Source organism: Micromys minutus (assembly GCF_963924665.1).
Source record: "Micromys minutus genome assembly, chromosome: 8".
NCBI classification, from domain to species: Eukaryota; Metazoa; Chordata; class Mammalia; order Rodentia; family Muridae; genus Micromys; species Micromys minutus.
Genome location: NC_137977.1, coordinates 69,179,468 through 69,206,721, shown reverse-complemented (window position 1 = coordinate 69,206,721; position 27,254 = coordinate 69,179,468).

The window sequence follows — 27,254 nt, the reverse complement described above, 5'->3', positions numbered from 1 at the left end:
GCAGCTGTGCTGAGCAGGGTGAGGTTGGAGGCTCAAGCTGAGTTTTATTCCCTTTTCACATAAAAACCCTTCTTCAGCCTTTCCAAGTTTATGATCCACGGCAAGATGAGCATATGAGCCCGAGTCTCAATTTACTCCTCGCAGGGACAACTGTCTGCACCTAGGCTAAGCAATGTGACCAACTGAAAAAGCTAAAGCATCAAGAGGCTGGGAAGCCAGCCAAGTCCTGACCTCAAACTGACAGCAAAGAGCCCACACCTTGGGCCTCATCATATATCAGCGTGATTTTAGCTTACCACATACCACACCACAAGACACCCTTAGGTGATGGCTTCTCTGCCTCTGTTTATGTGCAGCTGTATAGGATTCTAAACTTTGTAACTTGTTCTCTCTCTATGTCTTTAAATTCTTTGTTATAACTGAAGGAACAAGGTGAGCTTAGACAAATTGTTTCATGGGGACATGTTAACTATTTATATGTAAATCAAAAAGGTCCTAATCCTTTACTAATTTTATAATGACCCAGAACACAAAAGCACATTTGGATAGTGGTCTGCCTGTGTAACTGAGTTACTGGCTGTGTTATGTAATTAATAGTGGTTAAGTCAGTCACTTAATTTTAAAGCAATCATTTCTTGAAACCCAATACTTTTTAACTGTCAGTCTAGTTATTAAAGGTGAGAGGCTAGTGTTTGCAATGAGAGACAGAAACAACATGTTTCCTAGTTGTGCCTAATGTGGTGTTTTGTTAAGAAACTGCTTTCTCTGTGTGTGGATCTCTTGGCACTTGTGAGCACAGAGATTTATGAGAAAAACCTTTGTGCTTTCATTAAACTTCATTAGTTCCAGGTGTTATGACAAGCAGCTGACACAAAAGGCCCCAATAATACTTCATCTAAAATTCTAAAATACCTAATTTTATTAACTGTTTTTTTTTTTTAATGTAAAAATCTACTCAGGGGCTGTGTGTGGAACTAAGGAGGTCTGTGAACATTACAACCCCAGCTAGATTCTCAACACCCACAGGAAATGCCAGATGTAGATGCCATATGATTGTAACCTCAGGGGTATCATAAGAGAGGAAAGGACAGGACGGTGCTAGGGATTGCCTAGCCAAACTGACGAGCTCCAGGCCAGTGATCGATTCTACCTCAAAAATCTCAACACTCCAGGTTTTACATCCATGTTTATGCCTGCGCTATGAGTGCATGTGTGTGTGCGCACATACATGTGTGCGCACACACAAGTATATATACACACACACACAAGTATACACACACACAAGTACACACATGTAAACTAACATCATCAACTTGCAAAATCCTTATCCAATTGAAAAAATAATCATTTCATATTATGAAAATAAACTGTATTTCCATCTAGTAGGTCTTATCTAAACCTAGGACTACATCACATTAAAAACATACTTCTCAAAATTTTGTTTTAACTCTATCTAGCAGGGACTCGAGGTTCACTTATGCAAATGTTGGGTTCTATCAACCGGATTATACAGGGTTTTAGAAACCTAAGAAGGAATACAAACAGTTCTCTCGGTTACTGGAAACTGCTCAGTCAAATTTCAATGACAAAAACTAAGAGATTGGAAAAAGGTCCGAAGCGAAAAGCATTCTGTCCTTGATACACAGCTCAGGGTCAGAAACAGAAGCACTTCTGATACTCAACTGCCTGCAGGCACCAAGACAATCAGGATAAGTGGTCTCAGCCGCTCAGGAAGCAAGATGAAGCTGTTTCTCTCTGAGGATTGCAGGGCTTCCATATACCGTGATGTAATGAAGTAACGTTCCACAGATACTGAGAGAAATTGTAGTGGAACTGTGAGGAAGCTCAGCAATTGTCAAGTTCCTTGGCATTTATATCGATGTACCTTAAGCCATCTCAGATTTCAAGGAGATTTGAAGAGTCTTGACCTCCTGCCTCTCCTGGTGCTGCATGCACTGCACAACCACCCTGAGGGACCTTGGCCATGAGAAGGCACTTAGGTGGGGTTTGTGCTGAGATCAGCTTCACATCCATCAGGACTGCAGGGCGTTTGCATTTCTAATAAGGTCCCAGAAGATGCAGATGCTGCTGAGATCAGGGACCACACATCAGTGATGACTTGCTATGTGATTTGAATTATGCTTTGTAAGGTGGGTATCTACCACAGTGAAGCCTGCTGAGCTAGAGCAGGGAACACAGTAGAGCAACCATGCTGCAGCCATAGTGCTTCTGAGAAAGGAAATCCCTCTCCCCCAGGACTGGTCTCAGAGTGTGGCCGTGTTGGAGTCTCCCATTTTCTTCAATTTGGAGAAAGGCCTCTCGCTTTCACACTCCTTCACCCTAAGTGTCTCTCTTAAGCACAGAAAAGATGTAAGGCTAGGGCAGAAGTAAAAATTTAAGATTGTGATAGCGCAAAATTGTTTTATTCTTTTAAATATTTGTATTCTTTAACGTAAGATAAGATGGTATAGGAAGTGATCCTTAAGGATGGTTCAGTAGTTTAGGGCCTATGTTTAATGTCTGGTGACGGAGGACCCAAATTGACTTGGATGATTTTGAAAAGGTATGGACATACTTAATCCAGTGCTTATTATAGAGCTGATTACAGAAGGAATGAACCCAGGAACGAATTCTGATTGAGCTGTTGGTTCAGTAAACCTGGAAGGCTGGATGAAGATACCAAGAAGCACTGGTATAGGATGACAAGATGGGCCTCCCTACTCTTTGAGGTGTGGTACCATAGTGTTGTGGGTACCCTCAAGCAAGCTCAGTTAATGTAGAGCCAGATGGTCAGATGGGCACAGGCTATAGGAGAAATTGTGTTATTTCATAAGTGAGAAATTTGCAAAAGAGTAAGCAAAGTGGTATGAGAAACATAAGGTTCCCTTGCATCATGGGATGTTCAAAATGATAAATATTTGAGTGGGACATGTGAAAGTGACAGGGGATGTCAGGTGCAGGAATAGATTACCTGTCATAGAAGAAATAGTCCCTGGAAAGACCTAAGAGCTCAAAATAAAACTGATTCACCCAGAAAGAAATTAGATCAATTTCATCACAATGGAATCCACAGGTGTGTGCTTATATGTACATGTGTGTGTGTCCCTTCAATAATTTTTTGTCAGTAGGATTAATTTTATTTCCAATAATCAGGTATGCTTTGTTTGATAGCATGGTTTATTCTTTCTTTGCCTTCCCTGAAACTTTATCCCCCAAAAAAGTGAAGAAACTTCAATAAACACCCAGACAAGGCAGCTCACTTTACATCATATGTTGGACATATGATTCCAGTGACTCTCCATTGGATCTTGGAAATATAACTGATACCATAAGACATTAATTAACACAACACTCTGTTTACTAACTAAGAGAAAGAGCTCTTAGGGTTTCAGCATGACTCCTGTCTGTCTCTCCCTCTGCTGTCCTCTATCTCTCTTTGAGTGCAGGTGAATAAAATGTGCCTCTTCCTCCTCCTCCTCCTCCTCCCCCTCCCCTCCTCCCCCTCCCCCTCCCCCTCCTCCTCCTCCCCTCCCCCTCCTCCTCCTCCTCCTCCTCCTCCTCCTCCTCCTCCTCCTCCTCCTCCTCCTCCTCCTCCTCCTCTTCTTCTTCTTCTTCTTCTTCTTCTTCTTCTTCTTCTTCTTCTTCTTCTTCTTCTTTCCAACTCTAAATGCATAGCATGGGCCTGAGATCACACCTTTTTAATCTATACTCTCTTCTTGCTGGAACAAGCTGAAGGTCAGTAGTAGTACAACAGAGAAGATACTGCAGCAGCAATTTGAGCACAAGTCTTGAGCTAAATATGGAGGCAAGGCTCTTCTGTTAAAAAAGATTAGGCTTATAGTGCTGTTTGCACAAGGGGCTGCACTGAATAAGCATACAATGGAAAACCAACAACCGACTCGTTTGAACTCCAAAGAAGTTCTGGCATAGGTGAAGCATCCTTGCTCTGTGAACAGCATGTTCTTTTTACTTTTCTTAAACTCTCCCAGGAAGAACCAGAGGGGAGATAAACAGCCTTCAGATGGTCTATTCCTAACCCCTCACTTCTGCCTGTTCATGTGCTGAGTGGGAAAGGAAGAAGCAAATATAGTTGTCCTGATATTGAAATAGAAAACAACTATAACAATAAAAAACCTTTCTTAGGGTTTTTATTCAGGGTTTCTATTCCTGCACAAAAATCATGACCAAGAAAATTGAGACAGATAGGATTTATTCAGCTTATACTTCCTCATTGCTGATCATCTCCAAAGAAACTCAGGATTGGAACTCAAGCAGGTCAGGAAGCAGGAGCTAATTCAGAGGCTATGGAGGGATGTCACTTACTGACTTGCTTCCCCTGGATTGCTCAGTTTGCTTTCTTGAAGAACCCAAGACTATCAGTCCAGGAATAGCACCACCCACAATGGTCCCTCCCATACTGTATCACATGAATCTAAGATCTGATAGTTTTTCATACAGGTTTATATATTCAATTCTCAATCCACAAATCCTCTACATAACAAGATTACATCAAATGAACAAGGATACAATTGCCCTTCTATATGAGATAAAAGACCTACAAAATCTTTAAAATGTTCATAGCTACCTAACACAAATTAAGTCAACCTGGATCTAATTCATCCTTCCTGATGTCCATCTTGGAGCTTCTCTCCTTATCCTCTTCTGTCCTCTGACCTCTGACCCTCTCCCTCCACCTCCCATAACCTGCCCAATTACCAGCTTTCACCTTTATTTTACTGATTAAAATAGAAAGGTTCAAATGAAGTCACCTTCATGAGTACATGACTAGGCAGCCCTTCTTGAGGAAGTGGAATTAGCATCAAGATAAAAACAGCTACAGGACTATCTACAATGAACAGGTGTGGAATTTTCCTAAATTTTTTTAACTTACATGATCAATTGCTTTACTTTTTTAATGTTAAAACAAATATCTCAAATTCTGACATAAAGCCTATGATAATCTGTCAATCATTTCTGTCATCTATCTGTCTCTTCACACACATTATCTATCTCTTTATCAGTTACCTAAGTATCAGTCTGTCTTTCCAGTTACTCATCTACCCATGGATGGATAGAGTTTGACTGTAAGGTGACAGCAGTTTCAGTCATCCATATGTACATGAAGTTTAGTCAATAGGCTTTCTATTTTGGAAAATGAGCATAAAACCAATATTGAGAGCTATTAATCATTTAACTTGAGCTTACAGTCTTTCTAAAGAATAAGCAATATCCTGTTTAAACCTAAAATTGTATTAACATGCAGGGTGGAGGTAGTGTTCAGCACTCAGGAGGCAGAAGCAGGCTGATATCTGTGAGTTACACTCCTGCCTGGACTAAAGAGCTAGTACCCAGACAGAGCTACACAGAGAATCCTTGTCTTGAAAAAGGGAGGAAGAAGAAGAAGAAGAAGAAGAAGAAGAAGAAGAAGAAGAAGAAGAAGAAGAAGAAGAAGAAGAAGAAGAAGAAGAAGAAGAAGAAGAAGTTTTAAAAATCATATAAACACTAGCCTTTTACTTTGAATTTAAGTGTGAACTTCCCCCCTTATATCATGAAGTGTTTTCATGTAGTGGTATTTCTTTCTTAAATGTTTGCAGCAAAAATTTCAAGAAAGATCTTTAGCTTGGCATTTATATTGAAGGAAATTTGAATTAGAAGATGGATTTAGTTAACAAATACTGAGTTATTTGGTTTATTGTTCCCACTCAGAGAAATGTTTGCTGAAGTTCTGCTTTGTTCACCAAAGCTATCAAATGTATTTTCAGTATTACATAGTTTTTTTAATGATGTTAGAAGGAACAGTGTTCTTTCTTCTGTGTTGATGTTAGTAATTTGTGCATAAATTCTACATCTGGAGGCTACAAACTTCCACTGCTTTTTCATTCGACAGGCTTTGGCTTCACTGATTGGTTTACCCAAGGGCACATCTGCTCGTTCTTGCCCCTCTCTCCATCATCACCTCACTTATGCTGACTCTGCACTTCCCATGTCATTCCTCTCTGAGACAGGATCTGAGTGTGAAACACTGACTGGATTCATACTTGATAGACATTCCCAGCATTGAGCTCACAGAGGTCAGCTTGATTCTGAAAAACATGTACTGGGATAAATTCATGTGCCACAATGTTGAGAAACCCTTTCGTCATTAAATTATTTTGAAGTATGTGAGTTGATGTCTACCTGCAGGTGAGGGCAGGCACAGTATAAGGCAAGGCCTGTGACTGGGCAGTGAAAAAGAAAGAATTTTAGAGATGGGACAAAGAGAGAAGAGAAAGAGAGAAAGATGGAAGAAGAGAAGAACGACCCAGACCCATGTGGCTTTAAATAGTCACAGCTACCTATTAATATCTTATGAGGGATGGATAATTACAGGAAACTTGTCTTACCTCTGAGTTTATTGTAATGTTTTATGGGGTAAGAATTTACTGATATAAATCTGGTTGATAAATTGCAAGTCTCAAGAGTTTTGATTTTGCCTGGTTACAGGGACTTGTGACAGCACACCATGAAATGGGTGGTCCTTGCATGGAATTGGTGTGACAGTGACTGGCCATGGTAACTAAATGAGCAGTTGCTGCTGGAGCTAGCCATGGCAGTGAGATCACCACTGAGGCCAGAGTGTAGCCAGCACAAGCGTGGCATGATGAAAAATTACATTTTTCTGTTTTTATTGGACATTCTCGTTATTTACATCTCAAATGTTATCCCCTCCCCCCACTCTCATCCTCCCCCTTTCTCCCCTTGCCTCCAAGAAGATGCTCCCAGTCTTAAACATGCACTACACCTTAGCACCTTGGCCTTTCCCTACACAGGGAAAGCAAGCCTTCATTGGACCGAAGGCCTCTCCTCCTATTGATGTCAGTCAATGCTATCCTCTGCTACATATGCACCTGGAGCATTGGGTCTCTCCATGTGTACTCATTGGTTGGTTCTTTAATTCCTGGGAGCTTTAGGGGAGGGGTTGGGTGGTGGTTGACCTTGTTGTTCTTTCCATAGGGTTGCAGACTCACCTCCTTCAGTTCTCTAGCTCCTCCATTGGGATCCTCATGCTCAGTCTGATGGTTATTTGCAAGCATCCTCATCTGTATCAGTATGGCTCTGGCAGAGCCTCTGAGGGGGCATCCATATCAGGATCCTGCCAGTAAGCTGTTCTTGGAATCAGCAATAGTGACTGGGTTTGGTGGCTGCATATTGGATGGATCCCCAGATGAGGCAATCTTTGGATGATCTTTTATTCGGGTCTGTCTCTAATTGTCCCGGTATTTCCCCCCATGAGTATTTTGTTTTCCGTTCTAAGGACTGAGGCATCCACATTCTGGCCTTCGTTGCTTTTAAGCTTCTTAAGGTTTGTGAATCGTTTCCTGGGTATTCTGAGTTTTTTAGGCTAGAATCCATCCACTTATCAGTGAGTGCATACAATGTATGTTCTTTTGTGACTGGGTTACCTTGCTCAGGATGATATTATCTAGTTCCACCTATTTGCCTAAGGATTTCATGAAATCATTCTAACTCAATTCTTCATAGAGTTAGAAGAACAATTTGCAAACTTATTTGGAATAACGGAAAACTCAGGATAGCAAAAACTATTCTCAACAATTAAAAAAAAAAAAAAAAAAACCTTCTGAGGGAATCATTATCCCTGACCTCAAGCTTCATTACAGCTCAATTGTCATAAAAACTGCATGGTATAGGTACAGAGAAATGGGAAGGTGGATCAATGAAATAGAACTGAAGATCCAGAAATGAATCCACACACCTATGGTCACTTGATCTTTGACAAAGGAGCTAAAAACATTCAATGAAAAAATGACAACCTCTTCAAGAAATGGTGCTAGTTCAACTGGTAATCAGCATGTAGAAGAAGGCAAATTAATCCTTTCTTATTTCCTTGTACAAAGCTCAAGTCCAAGTGGATTAAAGATCTTTGCATAAAATCAGGTGCACTGACCTTTCTTTTTTGGGGCTTTATATGGTCTCTGAGTTGTTTCTTGGGTATTCAGAGATTTCTGGGGCTAGTTTCCAATTATCAGTGACTACATGTTATGTCTGCTCTTTTGTGACGGGGTTATCTCACTAAGGATGATATTCTTTAGATACATCTATATTCCTAGGAATTTCATAAAGTCCTTGTTTCTAATAGCTGAGTAGTACTCCATTGTGTAAATATACCACAAATTTTGTATTCATTCATCTACTGAAGGACATCTGGGTTCTTTCCATCTTTTGGCTATTATAAATAAGGCTGCTATGAACATGGTGGAGCATGTGTCCTTATTGTATGTTGGAGCATCTCTGGGGTATATGCCCAGAAGTGGAATAACTGGGTCTTCATGTAGGACTATGTTTAATTTTCTGAGGAACCGCCAGACTTATTTCCAGAGTGGTTGCACTAGCTTACAACCCCATCAATAGTGGAGGAGTGCTCCTCTTTCTCTGCATCCTTGCCAGTATCTGCTGTCATCTGAGTTTTTGATCTTAGCCATTCTGACGGGTGTGAGGTAGAATCTCAGAGTTGTTTTGATTTGCATTTCCCTGATGACTAGGGATGTCGAACACTTCCTTAGATGCTTCATAGTCATTTGATATTTCTCAATTGAGAATTTTTTGTTTAGCTCTGTACCCCATTTTTTAAATAGGATTGTTTGATTCTATGGAGTCTAACTTCTTGAGTTCTTTGTATATATTGGATATTAGGCCTCTATCAGATGTGGGGTTGATAAAGATCTTTTCCCAATCTGTTAACTGCCATTTTGTTTTCTTGACAGTGTCCTTAGCCTTACAGAAACTTTGCAATCTCATTAAGTCCCATTTATTAATTCTTGATCTTAGAAAGTGGCAGCCTAAACCCTTAGAAAACAAACAAACAAATAAACAATGATTGTATAGCACCCTCTCAGAGTGGGGTACACCTAGACCTAAATCATTAATAACTCAAGAGCTAAGAATATAGCCTTGTAGCAATTTTCAGTATTCAAAAATCATTATGTCTAATCTATACACACCAAGAAAACTTTGACTATTTCCATGCTATTTGTTTACATGTACTTTATGCTTATTGTAACTAGTAAGATTTCAATGCATACTATCAAACCTTTAAAACATAAGTATTGACAAAAATATATTCATACAGTTTTATGCAAAGATGTTTTTAAAATTCTGTACATGTATCTGTTTTTTAAAAAAAATAAAGTTGTAAGAAAAAGAATCTGCAAAATTGCTAGTATTTGTGAGAAGTTCAAAGGTAAATGTTGCTTTTTAAAAATACCTTTTGAATCACTGAGACAAGTGGATGGATAATAAAGGTGCTTGCTGTTAAAAAAAGAAAAAAAATCAGGTATACTGAAACTAATAGAAGAAAAAGTGTGGAAGAGCTTAAAACACAGAAACACATAGGGACAGGGGGGAATTTCCTAAACAGAACACCAATGGCTTATGCTCTAAAATCAAGAATTGACAAATGGGACCTCATAACAGAAAAATGGATAAAGAAAATGTGGTACATTTACACAGTGAAGTACTACTTATCTATTGAAAAGTTATGGTTTTTATTAATTACCATTAGAGAAGTAGAAGCTATGGTTATTGAGGTCAGCTTCTTTCTAATCCAGCTGTCTCTACTTATAGATTCTTCTGTATTCCTTAGAGGCTTTCCACAGTATTGTAGTGATTTTAATATCTTCCATTTAATATGTTTTCTAAAAATCCCTTTTGATAATTTTTAGAGTCATGTTCTATTTTATACATTTTTTTTAATGTTTGGATTATTTTCTAGATAAATTCTTTTTTCCCAGTTCCATTTGCTTGAGCACAGAGAATATTTTAAAAATTTTTGCCTTTTATTTTTTTATTGGCCTACCTTGCTGAACTACCTTCATTTCATGTATTATAAGAGAACTTTGGAAGTCATGAAAAAGCATGCTGGAACTGTTAACCAGAATATCTGCCTTGACTTGACTGTTTACATATCACATTGTCTAGTAAGCAAAGAGAAACTTTCTGCCTCCTTCTGCCATTGACTGTATGTTTCTTTCTGCAGGCTCCTCTGAGTCAATTTCTCCTCTACTTCTCTGGTTTCCATAAGGTAACAATTGTGATTTAATATCTTGCTTCTCATCCCATAAATATTTTAAATCACCCATTCTCCTTCTCTGTTTTTTATTGATAGCAGATGCCAAAGATTCAAAGAAACAGTAGTCTGGTCTGTGGATTGTTTTTTCTACTTTTCTTCTACAAACTTTATAGTTAACCCTTGAGACCACAATACACTAAAAACCAGATTTCCAAGGCCCTCTGCGAGTGTTTTGGCTCCTGACACATAACAACCCTTCATCCTTTGTCTTCTTTGTTAAGCTCATTGTTCTTCCTGTTTTTCCTTTTGCCTTTCAGCCAGTGTGGCCATGTGCTGGCCCTGAGAGTTCTGTGGCTCCTCCTCCCCTGTCCTTTCTTCTCTAGCCACCTCAGTCTCCAGGTGTTCCATTTTGATGCAGCTCCACAAAGTCAGAGTTGATTGTTGGCCCAGCTCTCTTCCCTGTGTTTACCCCCTTCCAGGTTGTCCAATATACTACTATTAAATTTTATAGTCTCAAGTTTCTTAAACACATATCCCCCCAATACCAATACCACTGTTTGACCTACATATCTTTTTACCTACTTCGAATCTCTATCAGAAAGTAAAAGAGAAGGAAGGGTGAAAACATGCAGGCATACTCCACTGTTCCTCCATCTTAGATGCACAGCCCTCCCAAGTCACGATTGTGAACACTTATTCAGTTCATTTCAACAGAAGCCCCTCTCAGTTACACTTGCTTTAACCTCATGCCATAGAGATAATGAATGACTGTCTATTTTAGCCCTTCAACAGCTACCATTTTACTCCATGCTGTCACAGCCTCCTCCATATTTCTTTAATTCATCTCCTGAATTGTCTCATTCCCCAGAGTCTATCTTTCCCAGTCAAAGAATTCTTCCTTAAATACAAAGAGAGTAGAGAATCCTTGTGTGCCCAGCAAAAACTCCTCTTTACTCTTCTCTGAACCATAAATGGTCTATAGTGACACATGGCACCTAGGAGGTAGAGGAAAGAGAATCAAGTTCAAGGTCATATTCAACTGCACATCAAGTTCAAGGCCAGGTCAGTCTACTTACACATAACCTTAAAAGTAAGATATTAGAGATCATATTCTTACAAGCAAAGCTTTCTGGATGCTTTTCCTTGTCTGTAAAGTATAATCTAGTATTAGCCACAGGCAGGAGCTCACCTGTCTCTTACTTCTTCTTTCCCTATATCACATCAATCTTGTGCTGAACATGCCAGGTTTATCTGCTTCCTGATTTTTCTGCTTGTATTATGCCCAGTGTCTTCAACTGACCTATTCCCTCATCTCTTTAATCTTTGTCTTAAGTATTTCTTCCTTCAGTTGCTCCTGTACTTCATAAGAAAAGTAAACACAGGCTCCAAGCAAGCCTTTTACCCTCCTTCCACAGCCTGGCACTTTCATCCCACTACTCCCCATTTCCTGTTCCTCTAGTTCTCTACTTGTTTTTTTCAAATGTTTTTTATCACCATACAAAAGTGAATCAACTTTCACAGACATAGCTACTGGAGCTGTTTTGGTCAGAGTTGGGTTCCTGGTAAACTTAATAGAGGAACCTCAGCAACCACTCCTTAATAGGCGAATTTGACAGCCAAGTATCAATAAAAAACAAACATACAAAAACAAACAAAAAATTACTGAATATGGCCATAATAGAATAAAACATAGCAAACCAAGGGGCCAAGTACCATGTCTCTGATCCTACCATGTCTTTAGCAAACAGGATTAGGGTGGATGGATGTGAGAATTGCGTGTAGCTAAGCAGACTTTGTCAAGGAGTATCTCCCCTCCTCAGTGACTCTTGCCCTTGGGCTTCAGCCTCCTTTTGAAAAGTAGTGTAACAAGTGATGACAACCATGGGAACTCTATTTTCTGGGGACAAACTCCCTCTCTTCCTGGAATCCTGGTTCATCATTTTCCTCCCTCTGCATGAAGTTTTCTAATTTTGGGGTGTCCACAGTTTCATTGAGCAGACAGCTGAAGGAAAGGGTACAATTTTTTCTCTTCAGAATATCATGGCTCTTGCCAGGTCCGTTTCAAGATATTTTTATTTTTCTGGCTCCTGGCTTCATCTCGTGTTCCTGGAACAGTCACTTACTCGACAATATCATGGAATCGTGAATGATGTTACCATATATCTATGAAAAACCATGCCAGAAGGATGAATGTGAACCTGTGCTTTCCCACACTGTGGCCAACTCAAAGTTATCTAACCTGAGCTCATATCTCAGACTTTGCCTTTGTAGCTTCTCTGATGTGTGGAACTACCCCTTTCAAAACCCAGCAGAGAATCTGATTAGCTGACTCTGTTAGGCTTCCTTGTAGAAGTGGAATTTAGCAGGAACACAATGAAAAACAAGGACTTTGGGCTACAATAGAAGTTCCCAAGCACAGATCTGGTGAAAGTGATCTAATCCCAATAAAAAGCACATGAGAGGCAGGGGGAGGGGCAGAGAATAGAAGGAGTGTGAGGCACAAGCTGCACACATTTGTAAATGGGAAAAATCAAGCATCTAACATGTTATTATTACTAAATCCCGTGATGGCTACCATTGTAAGTGATTACTGTGAAACACAAACAGCTGGCAGAGACCGTGTGATAAACCAACACACATCAATACTTATTGAATACATGTCTATTAAAAACTCTTTTCTCATTAAGCCTATCAAACATGAAAATATATTGCATCATTAAAGTGGAATAAATTGTCCAAATCTGAACTGTTGAGCTACTGAACTACTGAATAGTTGAGTAGATAAACTTTGTTTTGGAGAAAAGAAGACAAAATGGTAAATACCTAATAACTTCTAGTCTGTGGTGAATTTTTGAAATTATTTTTAAACATTGTATTTCATTCATTAAGAAAGAGTGAAACACCACTACATGTTTTTAGTTATATGTTTAGTTATGTGTGTATAACTGTGTTAGGTGGTTATGTAGACATATGTATGCATATAATCACAGAGACCAAAGGGAATGTCAAATCTAAAGGTGGAATTACAAGATACGACTGCTAGAAATTGAACTCTGGGACTCTTGAAGAGAAGTACATGTTGCTGACCACTAATTTGGGTCTCTAATTCTGAAATCTCATTTTTCTTGTCTAAGGCTCTACATTCTACTTGTAGGGAAACAGGCCTTAACCAAACAATTCTGATGACTTCTGAGAATGCTCTTATAAAATCATATTCTTAAATTGTTTTTTCACCTTTATTAAAAAAACAGAGATACATATACAATTATTAAAAGCATTTTAGTGTAAATATATGTGAATATATTTTTCACAGTATTTGATTTTTTTAAAAGTTTGATAATATGCATCAAAATCTTATTACTTACAAAGATCATAAAGTATATGTAAAACAAAACATAAGAAAATAGTCAAATTTTTTTGGTATATACAAATTAAACATAATGATTTTTAACACCAAAAATTGCCACAAGGCTATCTTCTTAGCTCTTGAGTTATTAATCATTTAAGGTCTAGGTATACCCCACTCTGAGAGGGTGCTATACACTTATTATTAATTTTTTTCTAAGAAGGACTGAGGCTTCTACTTTTTGGCCTTTCTTTTTTTGAGCTTCATATGATCTGTGAGTTGTTTCTTGGGTAGTCAGAGCTTTCTGAGGCTAAAATCACATTTTTATTATTTTAAATTGTATGCAAGGATGTGTCTGTGTGTATGGGAGTATCAGGGTAGATTCCTATGGAGGCCATGATATCCCTTTGAGCTAGAGTCTTAAGAAGTTGTCAGCCACTTGGCCTGGATGCTGTGATCCAAACTTTGGTCTTCTACAAGAGAAGCAAGCACCCTTAACTGTTGAGTCTGCTCTGTAGCCACAGAGATAGTTTATCAAAGAGGCAATTAGCAATAAATAAATGTATGCTGGATTAGTAAATAACTAACCATGATAGGAAAAACCAGGATAATATTAAACACTGAAAACATGCAAATTGGGAATTAGTAAAGTAATTTGTTTACACGTAAGGCTAAATCTTAGGTACATACTGTTGTGATAGAATTGCAGCTCACATCCAGACAGACAGCACTAGGCAAATGCAGCTCCATGAGAGAGAGGGGGGTTTATTGTGGGGAAAGGGCACAAATGGGGCACCAGAGATGAGGGGAAAGAGAGAGAAGGGGCAAAGGTCAGGAGGGGTCTGCCTTTAATTTAGGCTGTGCCATAACTACTCATAGGTAAAGGTGGGAGATAAACTAAATGTTGCCATTGCATGACAACAAATACATGGTCCCTTTTGCCTATGGGTGATGTTTCCATTGTCACTGGGTTTGGAGGCAATCTGGTGGCTTGTTTCTGATACCACCTGGTTTCTGATACCAACACATACAACTCATACAAACTCAGAAAAACAATATAAAAAATTGAAATATCCATCACTATAGCTCTTACAGTCTTTCATCCCTCTTCCACAATGAACCTTGAGTCTTACAAGAAGAAGCATGATATATGTGTCCCATTTAAGGGGGAGGATACGCTCCTTACAAGCTTGTTTAATAGGTTGACCAAATGTGAGTATCTGTGTCTATCATCTTCTATTGCAACAAAAAACTTCTCTGATCAGAACTGAAAGCTGCATTGATCTATGGAGGTAACAGCAAGTCCTTTGGTTTAATACCTCACCCATTTGGCACAGCAATAGTGTGGGTTCTCCTCTAAAGCCTATGGGCCAGATTTGAGTTTCCTATTGTGGAGTCAGTCTTAAACACCATCAGAACATGGTTGATGACTATTTTACTCTTCTATCACTATGATGAGATATTATTTCTAAGGTAACTCATATAAAATGAATTTATTTAAGGACTTCCCTATAGTTTCAGAGAATCACTCAATTACCATCATGGCTAAAAGCTTGGTAGTAAGCAGGCCAGCTTGGAGCTGAGGATGAAACTGAGAGCTGTATATCTGATCCACAAGCAGTGAGCAGAGAATTCTTCCCAAATAGTTCTATGGCCTGGTGACAAGGTGTTTAAATATATGAATTTATGAAGGCCACTTTCATTCAAATAGCTTCAGTTGCTACAAAGACATCTGTGCTACTATTTGAACTGGTGGGCATATCTTGAATATCCCAGACAATAGAGAAAATTAATGTATGGCAGCTATGACAATATGCTTTTGACACAAACAGGCTCATGATAGACAAAACCCCAGCATGAAGATTTGAGAATAGCATACAGTCCTACCCTGCAACTTCCAGGATATGCAAAGTTAGTTTTCTTTAAAAGTGTGAACCCTAACAGCTTTACCATGTTCCAGTCAAGGCTGCCCATATTAGTACACTGTAGCTGTCTTCAGACACACCAGAAGGGAGTATCAGGTCTCATTACAAATGGTTGTGGGCCACCATGTGGTTTCTAGGTTTTGGACCCAGGACCTCTAGAAGAGCAGTCAGTGCTCTTAACCACTTAACTATCTCTCTATCCCAAGTCTATCTATTTTTTAATTCTAACCATATATCCCTGGTACAATCCTTTGCCCCAGGACACAAGTGACAGAAATCATGAGCACTCTGAAGTCAAATCCATGCTTATAATAGTAATGGGTCTCATCCACACTTAGCCCTCATGTATCTACAGTCAAGGTAGAAAACCAAGTAATTACAAGAAAATAAAGAAGATAAATATCCCCTTTCAGTGGAACCATATTATTCTGAGGTAGAAAGTATTTAATAAGTTATCATATAAACATAATTGTACTATAAATACAATAAAACATTTGATCTTCAGAATGCATATGTGTGCATTTTCTGAGTGCATGTGTGTAAATTGTATAAAATTCTACATTTGACTTTATTGGAAGTATGTCAGGGGAAATTTTTAAAACCTTTCATTTAGTGTTTTTCTCAGTGTGTTCTGTGTGTTGAGGAAAATAAGAATTCATGTGATTATTTCAGAAAATAGAAAATATTTATGTTGTTCTGTACAGTAAACTAAGCACCTTCCAATGTCTTGGCAAATTATTTTTACAAGAAATAATTAGTATTACACTGATTATACTGAAACTTTGCTTTTAAATAAGTAAGGTGAATCTGAACTATACATGCACAGAGTTATTCAGAAAACATTTATTCAAATGCAAATGGACTGTGCCTAATAAAATCAAGAGTATTATCAACAAGTCATTAATTTACTTTTAGATAAAATGAAGTTCTAAGAAAATCGTTTTATTATATTCATTGAAGCTGTCTTTTTTAAATAGTGGCCATGTTCTATGAATAATGAAGTAGAAAATTCTAAGCCCTTTTCTCCTAAGGGAAACCCGAGTTAGGCTCCTTTTGTCAAGTAATCAATACATAACCTTGTTCTATGTGTGCATTTACTCAGAAAGCTTTAGACATGCATTGTCGATGCATTAACATGGAACCTACAGCTGACGGCCCAATAACTCGGGGAACACACAGCAGTGCTTCGGGTTATTGTTAAGGGGAACCACTAATGAAAAGCTACAACAGTGCACAATACAGAGCAAGGGATGAACTGCACAAACACTGTATGCATAGTGCAAGAGCAGAAACAGAAAGGCTGGGCTGGGCCTGCTCATCCTGTCCTGCAATGCAGCTATCGGGGTACATAGACATGCAACCAGTTTGAGAAACCTCCAAAGACCACAGAAACACTGACTGTTGATGTTTACCGAGGAGGAGAATTTCATAAATGTTGACTCTGTGAATAAAGAAAACTGAAACACGGTGTGTCTGTTCTGGTTTTTCACCAAGTGAACCTTAGGGAAGAAAAGGGTTAAGATACTATGGAAAACAGCAATGTTTCATACAAACATAGTATATATGAAAACTAATTTTTAAAAATAAATTTAGTTATTTTATTTATGTGAGTACACTGTAGGTGTCTTTAAACACACCAGAAGAGGGCATCAGCTCCCATTACTGATGGTTGCGAGCTACCATGTGGTTGCTGGGAATTGAACTCAGGACCTCTGGAAGAGGAGTCAGTGCTCTTAACTGCTGAGCCATCTCTCCAGCCCCCATGGTGTATATGAAAAGTAATTTTGCTATACTTTTAACTATGGCTCTTTAAGTTCTATAAGAGATATAAATGGCTTTTAAGAAAAGTGAGTGAGCAAATATTTAAGGGACCTAGAGAAAGAAAGAAATTTTATATTTCAAATCCATGAGCAGATTTGGAAAGAAATTTGTTGATGATTATAAAACAAAATCAAAACCTCATAAATGCTGTGCTTGTTCTTAAGAATGTAAATTGCCATTTATACGTGATCAATCTGGCATTTGAGACTCTGATAGCTTTAGGGCCACTTTGAGATTTTCCAGCCTAACAATTAATAAATTCTTAACAAATATAATAAGGTTTTGTTAAGTACTAGACAGGACGATACATACTGGCCAGGGTCATACCAGATACTCTTGCTCAGAATATAGTGCCAAGATTTACTTGTCAGTGGCTTAAAAAGCCAAACTTCACAAACTGCATTCTTCCTGCCTTCATGAAATCAGAAGCAAGCCCACATCAGGGTGTATTTCTTGCCCGTGAGTGATCAAGCGTATATCCTGCAAAATGGGAGCAGCCAAGCTTGATTACAGAAGTGAAAATATGTGACTTGTTATCTTAAATGAAGAACAGCCCCAGCATTCCAGGATGTTATCTGTCCCTTGGAAAGTGAAGCTTATGGAATGGATATTTCTGTCTTGTAGATCTCTTAAGCACAGTCATTTAAACATAAAACATGATAGCCATCATAGGTGCAGCAGAGGATCTCATCTGAGCAGCGCCAAACAGAAAAAAAATCTCAGGAATTCATTTTGGTTTCTAAGCTCTGTTAATAACTCAACATTTAGTAAAATGTCCTTGCCTGCCACTTCAATCTGTCATGGTATAAGCCGCGCCGGTGCTAAGTGAGATACTAAATAAATAAAGAAAGAAATATCCTAACATATAAGCACTGAAGTCCATATTCTAAAACAGACTCTTGATACATACATTTGATAAATTCCACATCACTGGATACATGTACATTTGGTTCACCTAAAACGTATCCTTTGCCGAAAACTGTGCAGTGTAAAATTCTGAATGATCTTCCCTAGCCTTGAGTAATTTTCTAATTTCACTTCTTAAGCAATTGCTTCCACATATACTTCCCTTATGTCTTGTCTTCTTAAGTAAGTGCCTTTCTAACAAAAGTCTGCCTGCATAAATGCGGTAAAGAAATGGGTAAGTTCCTTATTAATGAATAAATGCATTGAAGGAAAACACTAAGTTTATGTGACAGTGGAGATAAACATGTGTGCTGGGGCGTGAGGTGCACAATCTTCACACATCCCCTCGTTCCCACTTAGCAGCACCTTAGAAACCTAGATCCATGGCACAGATGACGGTTAAGTATGCTATGAAATCCTTGTACAGTTTATCTGGAATGGCTGCACACATCTACAATGTTTAGGAGGTAGAGGTGGAAAAATCAGGAGTTGAAGACTAGCCTCAATTATTTAAAAGCTTTGAGGCTAGCCTGGGTTTCATGACACCCTGTCTCAAAAAATACCCAAAGCAAACAAATAAATAAAAATACCAATATGCCTATGTTTTTGTTTACATAAGTGTATATGAATAAACACACATCAGAAAAATAATGTGGTAAGATCAAAATGCAAAGCTTTGAATTTCTAACACAGGCTAGTTTCATAGCAGTAGAGATTTATAGTCAGACTGCTTAACTCTGTGATTATATTGTTTATGCATATAAGCATTAAAAACTTCAAACTTGACTCAAATACAGACTGGTTTATTTGCCCTGTGCCTGTGCTCTAAAGACTGCTTGACTGCATTCGCAGGCACTGAAGGAGGCTGCAGCTGATGTTGTGACCAAGGAATATTTTATGTTTCTTCTGTGTTTGAAAGGCAAATGCAGCTGATGGAGCAGAATCAATCTGGGAAGCTGCACAGTTTTCACAGGTTCAGAGGGTAGAGGTTTCAGCTTTTACTTAGAGAATCCTGCCCTTTGTTCCTGAGAAAGGATTTCTCTCTTGGAAACCCACTTTGCATTTAAATGAGGGTATAAAACAATTAAGCTCCAGGCAGCATCCTCCAGCCAGCCTCCTCCCCTGCATGGCTGGAAGACTGCACATCATGAACAACCTGGTGCTTGGAACCCTGCCATGAGGCTTGGATACTCTCACCCCTGATGGGAATTGACAGACTTCTCCTAGAGAAGACCTCTCACATAGAACAGCAGGATACATAAACCCTGCCTTTAGCTGTTTAAATGACTTGCTTAGCAACACAATAATCCACACATTCTTTTAAGTGACAAGTCATACTTGCTACCAAATAGCAGAACACACAAATGGAGAACAGATGTGTGAAACAAGAATATACTGGTCAGGATATTGTATGTTAACTAGAACTGGCTGGGGGGTGACCCTAGCAGCAGGCCTAGGGTGAGAGCTTCACAGTCCATTACTTTCAAAGAATCACCATGGCCACAGCTTCTGTCATGGCCTCTCCTTTCTGCTCTCTGTTCTTCACTGTAGCTCCATTCACAATGAGAAAGCTACATAACTGCTCATCAGTTGGAGAGTGGGTAACACAGGGTACATATACACAACCTAATAACATTTTCCCTTAAAAAAAAGAAATTTAGCCATTTGCACCAAATTGGATGAATCTGGAAATTATCAACATAATAAAATAGCCAGAAACAGAAGGAAAATATATGCTGTCTTTTATAAGTGGCATCTATTTTTAATATTTAATTGAAAATATATTTAATACATACAGATGTTTCTCTTCATATATGACAGTTTACTACATGTATACCTGGTGCTCATACATACCAGAAAGTACCATATTCTCTAGACTTGGAGTGGTAGGAAGTTATGAGCTGTCTTGTGCCACAGAGACTCAGACCCAGATCCTCAGGAAGAGAAGTGAGTGTTCTTATACAGAGACGTGTCTCCAGCCCTAGTTTTGAATATAGCCTATTGTGATCATATTTATCTCACCCATTGTCATAGTTTGAATATACTTAGCACAGGGAATGCCACTATTTGGAGGTGTGGCCTTGTTGGAATTGGTGTGTCACTGTTGGTGTGGGCTTTAAGACCCTTACCCTAGCTGCCTGAAGTCAGTATTCTGCTAGCAGCCTTCAGATGAAGATGTAGAACTCTCAGCTTCTCCTGCACCATGCCTGCCTGGTTGCTCTCATTCTCCTACCTTGATAATACCTGAACTGAACCTCTGACCCTGTAAGCCAGCCCCAATTAAATGTTGTCCTTATAAGAGTTGCCTGGGTCATTGTATCTATTCACAGCAGTAAAACCCTAACTAATTGATACTAATTAATTTCATTAGTATTTATATAAGAAAGAATGGGCAACTTACCAGTGGTTATATCACTGAATAAAATGAGAACCTCCCCCACATCTAAGATTAGCTTCTCCTCAAGGAGAGCTAGAGCTTCATAAAGCCCTCCCCTCCAATGATAGAATGTTACACACATCTTAGATAGGTAAGCTGCTGTAGGATGGTTATTACAGTTGATATAGCATATCCAGAGACTTTTCAAAGCACACCCCCCAATCTTCCTGCTCTTACATTCTTTCCACCTCTCTTTTTCTGTATTCCATGGGCCAAGGGAAGAGTGATACAGATTTTCTGTTTACAGCAGAGCACTCCCAACAGTAACTTAACCTTAGTATATTGGCCACCAATTCACCAACACTCACAAATGTTGTCTTACAAGAAGCTGAATAAACACAGAGACCAACTTTTGTAACCAGAGCCAGACAGAGAAATCGGGAGATGCTGTCTAAAGGGCATGTAGTTATGGTTGTATATGAGCTAATGTGTATAAATGATACATTCATAATACTGTTCTGCGTGTGGAAATCTGTTGTAAGAGCAAATTTCAGATGCTTTTGCTGTAGTCATCCACAGATCAACTGAGTACAAAGATGGGTTTGTAAAGTAGCCTGACTCAGGTAATCATTTCACAAGGAATATGTGCCAAAGTACAGCACGGCCTATCTCCAATGAGTACAGTGGAGATCAAATAAATGTTAAGAAGAAAAACCTCATAAAGACAACAGAGCAACTTAAAACACAAAGTAAAGGCTTGCCATTTTTGTGTTCTGCATTTACATATATGGTTTTTAAACATATTTTCCTGCTGGCTATTATAACCATGGTAGAAGTTAGAAAAGTGTGTGCAGCTCGTTGGTGTTAGCATCTGTCCCAGAGCATATAAGTGATAAGGATCAGAAGCCAGAACCCAAGCCCGGCACTCAGATGCCAACTTTCTCACCTGTCTTGATCTGTGTTCCTTTGAGAATTGCTCTATGAAAATCCCCGGGGTTTTGTGATATTTAAAGGATGAATTTTGCAAAATGAGAATACATGACTGAGTCTGAAACTGAAAAGGTTGCTAGCTTGGAGGGGGCCATGACCTTGGGGACTATTGAAAAGATAAGTCCCTATGCCTTTGTCTTTGAAATATCTCCAGCTTTTCTAAGTGTCAAACTCAAAGGTTAGTCACTCCCAAACTTGGCTCTTTTCTATGTGTAACAGAATTGTGATTTCCAATAATAGAAGGAAAGAAGAAATATGGATTGAAATAATCACTGTTTCCAGTGAAGATCCTAGCAATGGCCAAATCACCAGATCACTGGGAAATTTGTGATATTAGAGTTTGTGCATAATAAAAAGAGGTCATTCCTGCATTCAGCAGTTCAACATTGAACATTGAATTGCTGAAAATATTTATTCTTACAAATGAAAGATGTAAGTCCTTAAGAATTTTCTTTTGTGAGAAAATGAGTTTAAAGACTATTTTGTTATTCCTAGAATAAATGTCACTTTCCAAAATTACACACACAGATCCAACTATCTATCTATCTATCTATCTATCTATCTATCTATCTATCTATCTATCTATCATCTATCATCTATCTATCTATCTATCTATCTATATCTATCTATCTATCTATCTATCTATGTATATGTATATGCACATACATACATATATATATATGCACAAATATCAAATATACACTTTTAAAAAGAATCTTTTGCTTGGATTACTAGCATCCCTTGGTTCTGCTCACATTTGATAGCTTTGCCCATACAGTAATTACAACTACCAGTCTCCAAATGAAAGGATTGGTTCCGGTTCCAGTGAGCTTCTACTTATGCATTTTCTATTCATTAGCTCCATGCTTCCCATAATTAAAAAGTGTCCTCCCCACCATCTGTCACCATGATGCTCATTCTAACCTCTTTGGCAGACCTTTTCCCAGAGCTACCTAAGGTTTGTTCCTGGGCCAGATGCTATCAAAGTTTTTTTTTTTTTAAATGAAGAAATAACAAGAATATTATACTGTCATGATTTAGGGTAGTTTTTATTTGAATAAAAAGTGTTGTCAGTTTATTTGGTAAGATTTTTTCTGTTAAGAAAGAACATTCCTTAGAATATGGTTTCTGACCTTGGGTTTAAGATGGGAAATTAGTAGGTGGTCAGTGACCAGAACAATAAGAGAACTGTATACCTATCAAAACTTTGCTAAAATAAGAAACACCAAAAGACATAACTGTTGTGTAAAATGAGATAAACATTATTATTTTAATATTTACAAGTGACTGTGTCTGTGTGTATTTGTATACACACACATGCACATGTGCACACATTTTTCACTGCCTGAGACAAGAAACCCAATGAATCAAAGAAACCCTAAAAAATGTGCAGTGTGTCTGAGACATGGTTCACAAATACTGTTTCTCTGGAACACAATTATCCCTTAATTTAAAAAAAATGTTGACTGGATACTACTTGCAAAACAACCTAGAAAAATAAAATTTTTACAGGAGAAAGAGAATTAATTGTGTGACAAAAGTTTTCCTAGGGAAACTGAGTAAACATGTTCGTTGACCCCAGATAGGGAGCCTACGGAAGACCAAAGTACAGATATCATCAAAGTCCAACTTGGTGCTCCAGTGAATTTTATTGCTCACTTATAGTGTATAGGTAAGGGATTACTTACAGGAACAGAAGTGACTCAAAGACAGCAACATTACTGCAGCCAACCCAGCGGGGATAACAGTTCACAGAAGCAGGAACTTAGAGCACACTGTACAGTGTGCAGGCAGCTCAGGGGTCTGAGAGTCTCTTCCAGGTGACTCAGCTGGTCTGTACATCTTCCAGGAAGCTGGTCAACTCTCAGAATCATCTTTATAGCTCAGCTATTTGAGAGTGATTCTCAGCAGCCTGTCTTGTTTATTCTTTGGGAAGAAGTGGCCTAGAGAATCTGGTCAGTTTCAGAGACTTCCTGGGGGTAGTTTGAGTTGTTTACCCTAGGTTGTAAAGCTTCCCTGCAGGGTAGACTTTTTCAATATTGAGGGGAACTGTTATACAGCAGAATTTGGAACAATACAACACATACCGAAAATTTCCCAAATGATGAGAAAACTAGCAGCATAGCTTCCTGTCCCCAACTCTGTCCCATCATCTTGCTTCATATCTGTCAGTCAATCACTTGAAGAAGACCATGACAAGTACTTTTCTAGAGAAACCCAAGTATTATAATATGAACCCCAAACAGACTCTGATATTGGAACTTTATTGAATAATAACTGCCATAGGTGTAAGGAGTTATTATTTCAGTTAAGGCTGGAAAACAATTTAAATCCCTTAATTGTACATTCGAAAGTTCACTGTAGAGAGTAATTATACTGAAAAGTCTAAATGCCACAGTTGAACAAAAATACATGTTAAAATAATTTCCATTAATTACTTATGTGCTACATGTAATGGATAGTCTTCTGGAAAGGTCACAAATTTATTCATAAAATGTACAAATACTATTATGTACAATTAATATATCTGTAATCGTACTAATGAAGCCATTACAATTTGCTTGGTTATTGCTGTTTTTATTCATTTTCTTTTATTTTTCCTCATTGATATATTTATTTATTCTCTTCACATCCCCATTGAAGTCCCTTCTTCCTCTTCTCCTAGCAACCCCACTCTCAAAAATGCCCCAGCAATACCCCCTCACCTTCCTTCAGAGAGGGGAAAGAGTGCCATGGGAATCAATTCCACTCTGGCACATAACATCTCGGCAGGACTAAACCCATCAGATAGCTCTGAGGCCAGAGGCAGGGCAGCTGGGGATGAGGGATTCAGTGGTAGGAAACAAAATTAGCTCCTCCCCTGCTAGCCACTCCCATTGTAGGTGACCCTAATGAAGACCAAACTGAACATCTGCTACAATGAGTAGGAGGCCTAGTCCAACCCATGCATGAATGTAGGTTGATGGTTCCGTTTCTGTGAGTCCCCACAGTCCCAGGTGAGTTGACTCTATAAATCCTTTTGTCGTATCCTGGACCCTTTCAACTCACTCAATCCTGTCCCCAAATTCTTCACAAGACTCCTCAATCTCCACCTGATGGCTACCTGTGGATGAAGCCTCTCAGGAGATAATTATGCTAGGCTCCTGACTGCAAGCATGGCAGCATAACATTAATAGTGTTAAAAGGTTAGCTTTCTCCCACAGATTGTGTCTCAAGTTTGGTCTCAATGTTGGGTCTCAACATTGGTTATCTATTCCCTAAATCTCTGTTCATTGTTATCCCGGCATATCTTATAGGCAGGACAAATTTTGTGTCAAAAGTTTTATAGGTAGATTAGTGTCCTTTGCTTGGCTACAGAAGGTAGCCACTTCAATCTTTCTATCTCGAGTTGTTAAGAATCTCAAGCTAGGTAGACTCCCTGGAGCCTCCTTTGTCCCTGAACTTCATCTCTTCCTAGAGATACCCAACAAAAATATCTGTTCTTTCTCCCAGCCTTTTCCACCCCCCACCCACTCTCCCCACAGCTGATATCTCTTTTTTTTCCTTAAAACTTTATTTATAAAAGAGAGATGCATGTACAGATTTTTAAAGCATTTTAGCATAACACTATATGAATATATTTTTGTCAGTACTTGATTCTTTTAGAGGTTTGATAGTAAGCATTGAAATCTTACTAGTTACAATGGGCATAAAGTACATGTAGAACAGAATGTAAAATGAAAACAGTCAGAGATTTCTTGATGTATATAGATTATAATGATTTTTGAATACCAAAAATTGGCACAAGGCTATATTCTTGGCTGTTGAATTATTAATGATTTAAGGTCTAGGTGTACTCTGAGAGGGTGCTATACACTTATTTTTTTTTTTTCTAAGAAGAACTGAGGCTTTCACTTTTTGGCTGTTGGTTTTTTTGTTTGTTTATTTGTTTTGAACTTCAAATAGCCTGTGAGTTGTTTCTGTGGTGTTCAGAGCTTTCTGGGATTAGTATCCAATTATCAGTGACTGCATATTATGTCTGTTCTTTTGTGACTGGGTTGCTTCACTCAGGATGAATCTCTTAAATATAGTACTTGAAGTTTTAGCCAGAGCAATAAGACAAGTACAGAAAATCAAGGCGATACAAATTTGAAAGGAAGAAGTCAAAGTATCTCTATTCACAGATGACATTATAGTACAAGTAAGTGACTCTCAAAACTCTAACAGAGAACACCTACAGCTTACCAACACCTTCATTAGAGTGGCTGTATACAAAATTAACCTAAAATAATCTCTAGCCCTGCATTATACAAACCATAAACAGAATGGGAAAAATTAAAGAAACAACACCCTTCAAAATAGACACTAACATAAAATATCTTGGTATAACTCATACCAAGCAATTAAAAGACCTATATGACAAGAACTTCAATGCTTGAGGATTGGTAGCATTAACATATGCAAAGGGACATCTTATCAAAAGCAATTTTCAGATGCAATACAATTCTCATCAAATTTCCAACACAATTGAACAATTCTCAACTTAATGTGGAAAAACAAAACATAACAAAACAAAAAACCCCAGGCTATCTAAAATGATACTGTATAATAAAAGAACTTCTGAAGGTATTATCTTTCCCCATTTCAGGCAGTACTACAGAGAAATAGTAATAAGAACTACACAGTATTGGCATTAAAAAAAAAAAAAAAAAACACAGAGATTGATCAATGAAATCTAATCAACATTGCAGAAATAAAGCCACACACCTTCAGACAGTTTATTTTAACAAAGAGGTCAAAACCACAGAAAACAGTAGAAAAAAGAAAGCATCTTCATCAAATGGTGCTGGTCTAACTGGATACCTGCATGGAGAATAATCCAAATAGATCAATGTTTATCACCTTGCACAAAACTCCAGTCCAAGTGAACCAAAGACTTCAACCAAAAACCAGACAAGCTAAATCTACTTATTTATTTTTAAGGCTAGTGTTGATTTTCAGAGTAATTTTTCAGCAAAAGGGACAGTTGGAAACATTAATGTTTCTTACACATTCTGCCTTGGACAGATTCTACTTCTCACTGGCATGATGAATTTATTGCTACTCATGAATTTACATATCATCGTAGGACATACAACATATCATAGGCACTGGAAGACCTTGTTTTACATTACTCTACATCCTGGCACAACTATACAAATTTCCTCTCTCCTCATCTGTGATCCATTCATTCACCTTTCTCATGTCCCCTACATAGGGGACAAACCACGGCCATCTTCGTTTCTTTATAGTTTATCTTTTCCAGACTGCCATCATGCTCCCTAGGTTTCTTTCACTATGTTTAAATGGCTGAGACAATTTAGGGAAGGTTATTTTAGATTTTTGAGCAAAAGTCTTTGCCCTGTTGATTTGAGATGAGGGAGTGGCAGACTACCACAGTGACGGAAACTTGTAGTAAAGACCATTTACTTCACTGTGGACAAAATTCAGAGAATGGGTACAAAAAAAGATTAGGAAAAAATACATGCCTAAGAACAAAAATCCAGTGTTGGGCATTCTTCAGTTGGGCTTAGATACCTTTTTATCACCTACTAATGACGATGTCATATTCTGAATCTATCAAGAAATCAATCTACTGATTAGGCCAGAGCTGTAAGGATGCAATCCTTTCCAAAATGTATCAACTTGCAACTTATAACCCCAAAATATAACCCACAAAGGATTTTACATATCCAAACAACAATAGCAATATAATTGGAATAATAAAAATGTTTTTCTTCTTATTTTTTTCATAAGATTTACTCAAGGTTCCTGCTACTCAATGGCTTAGTAGCTCATTTCCTT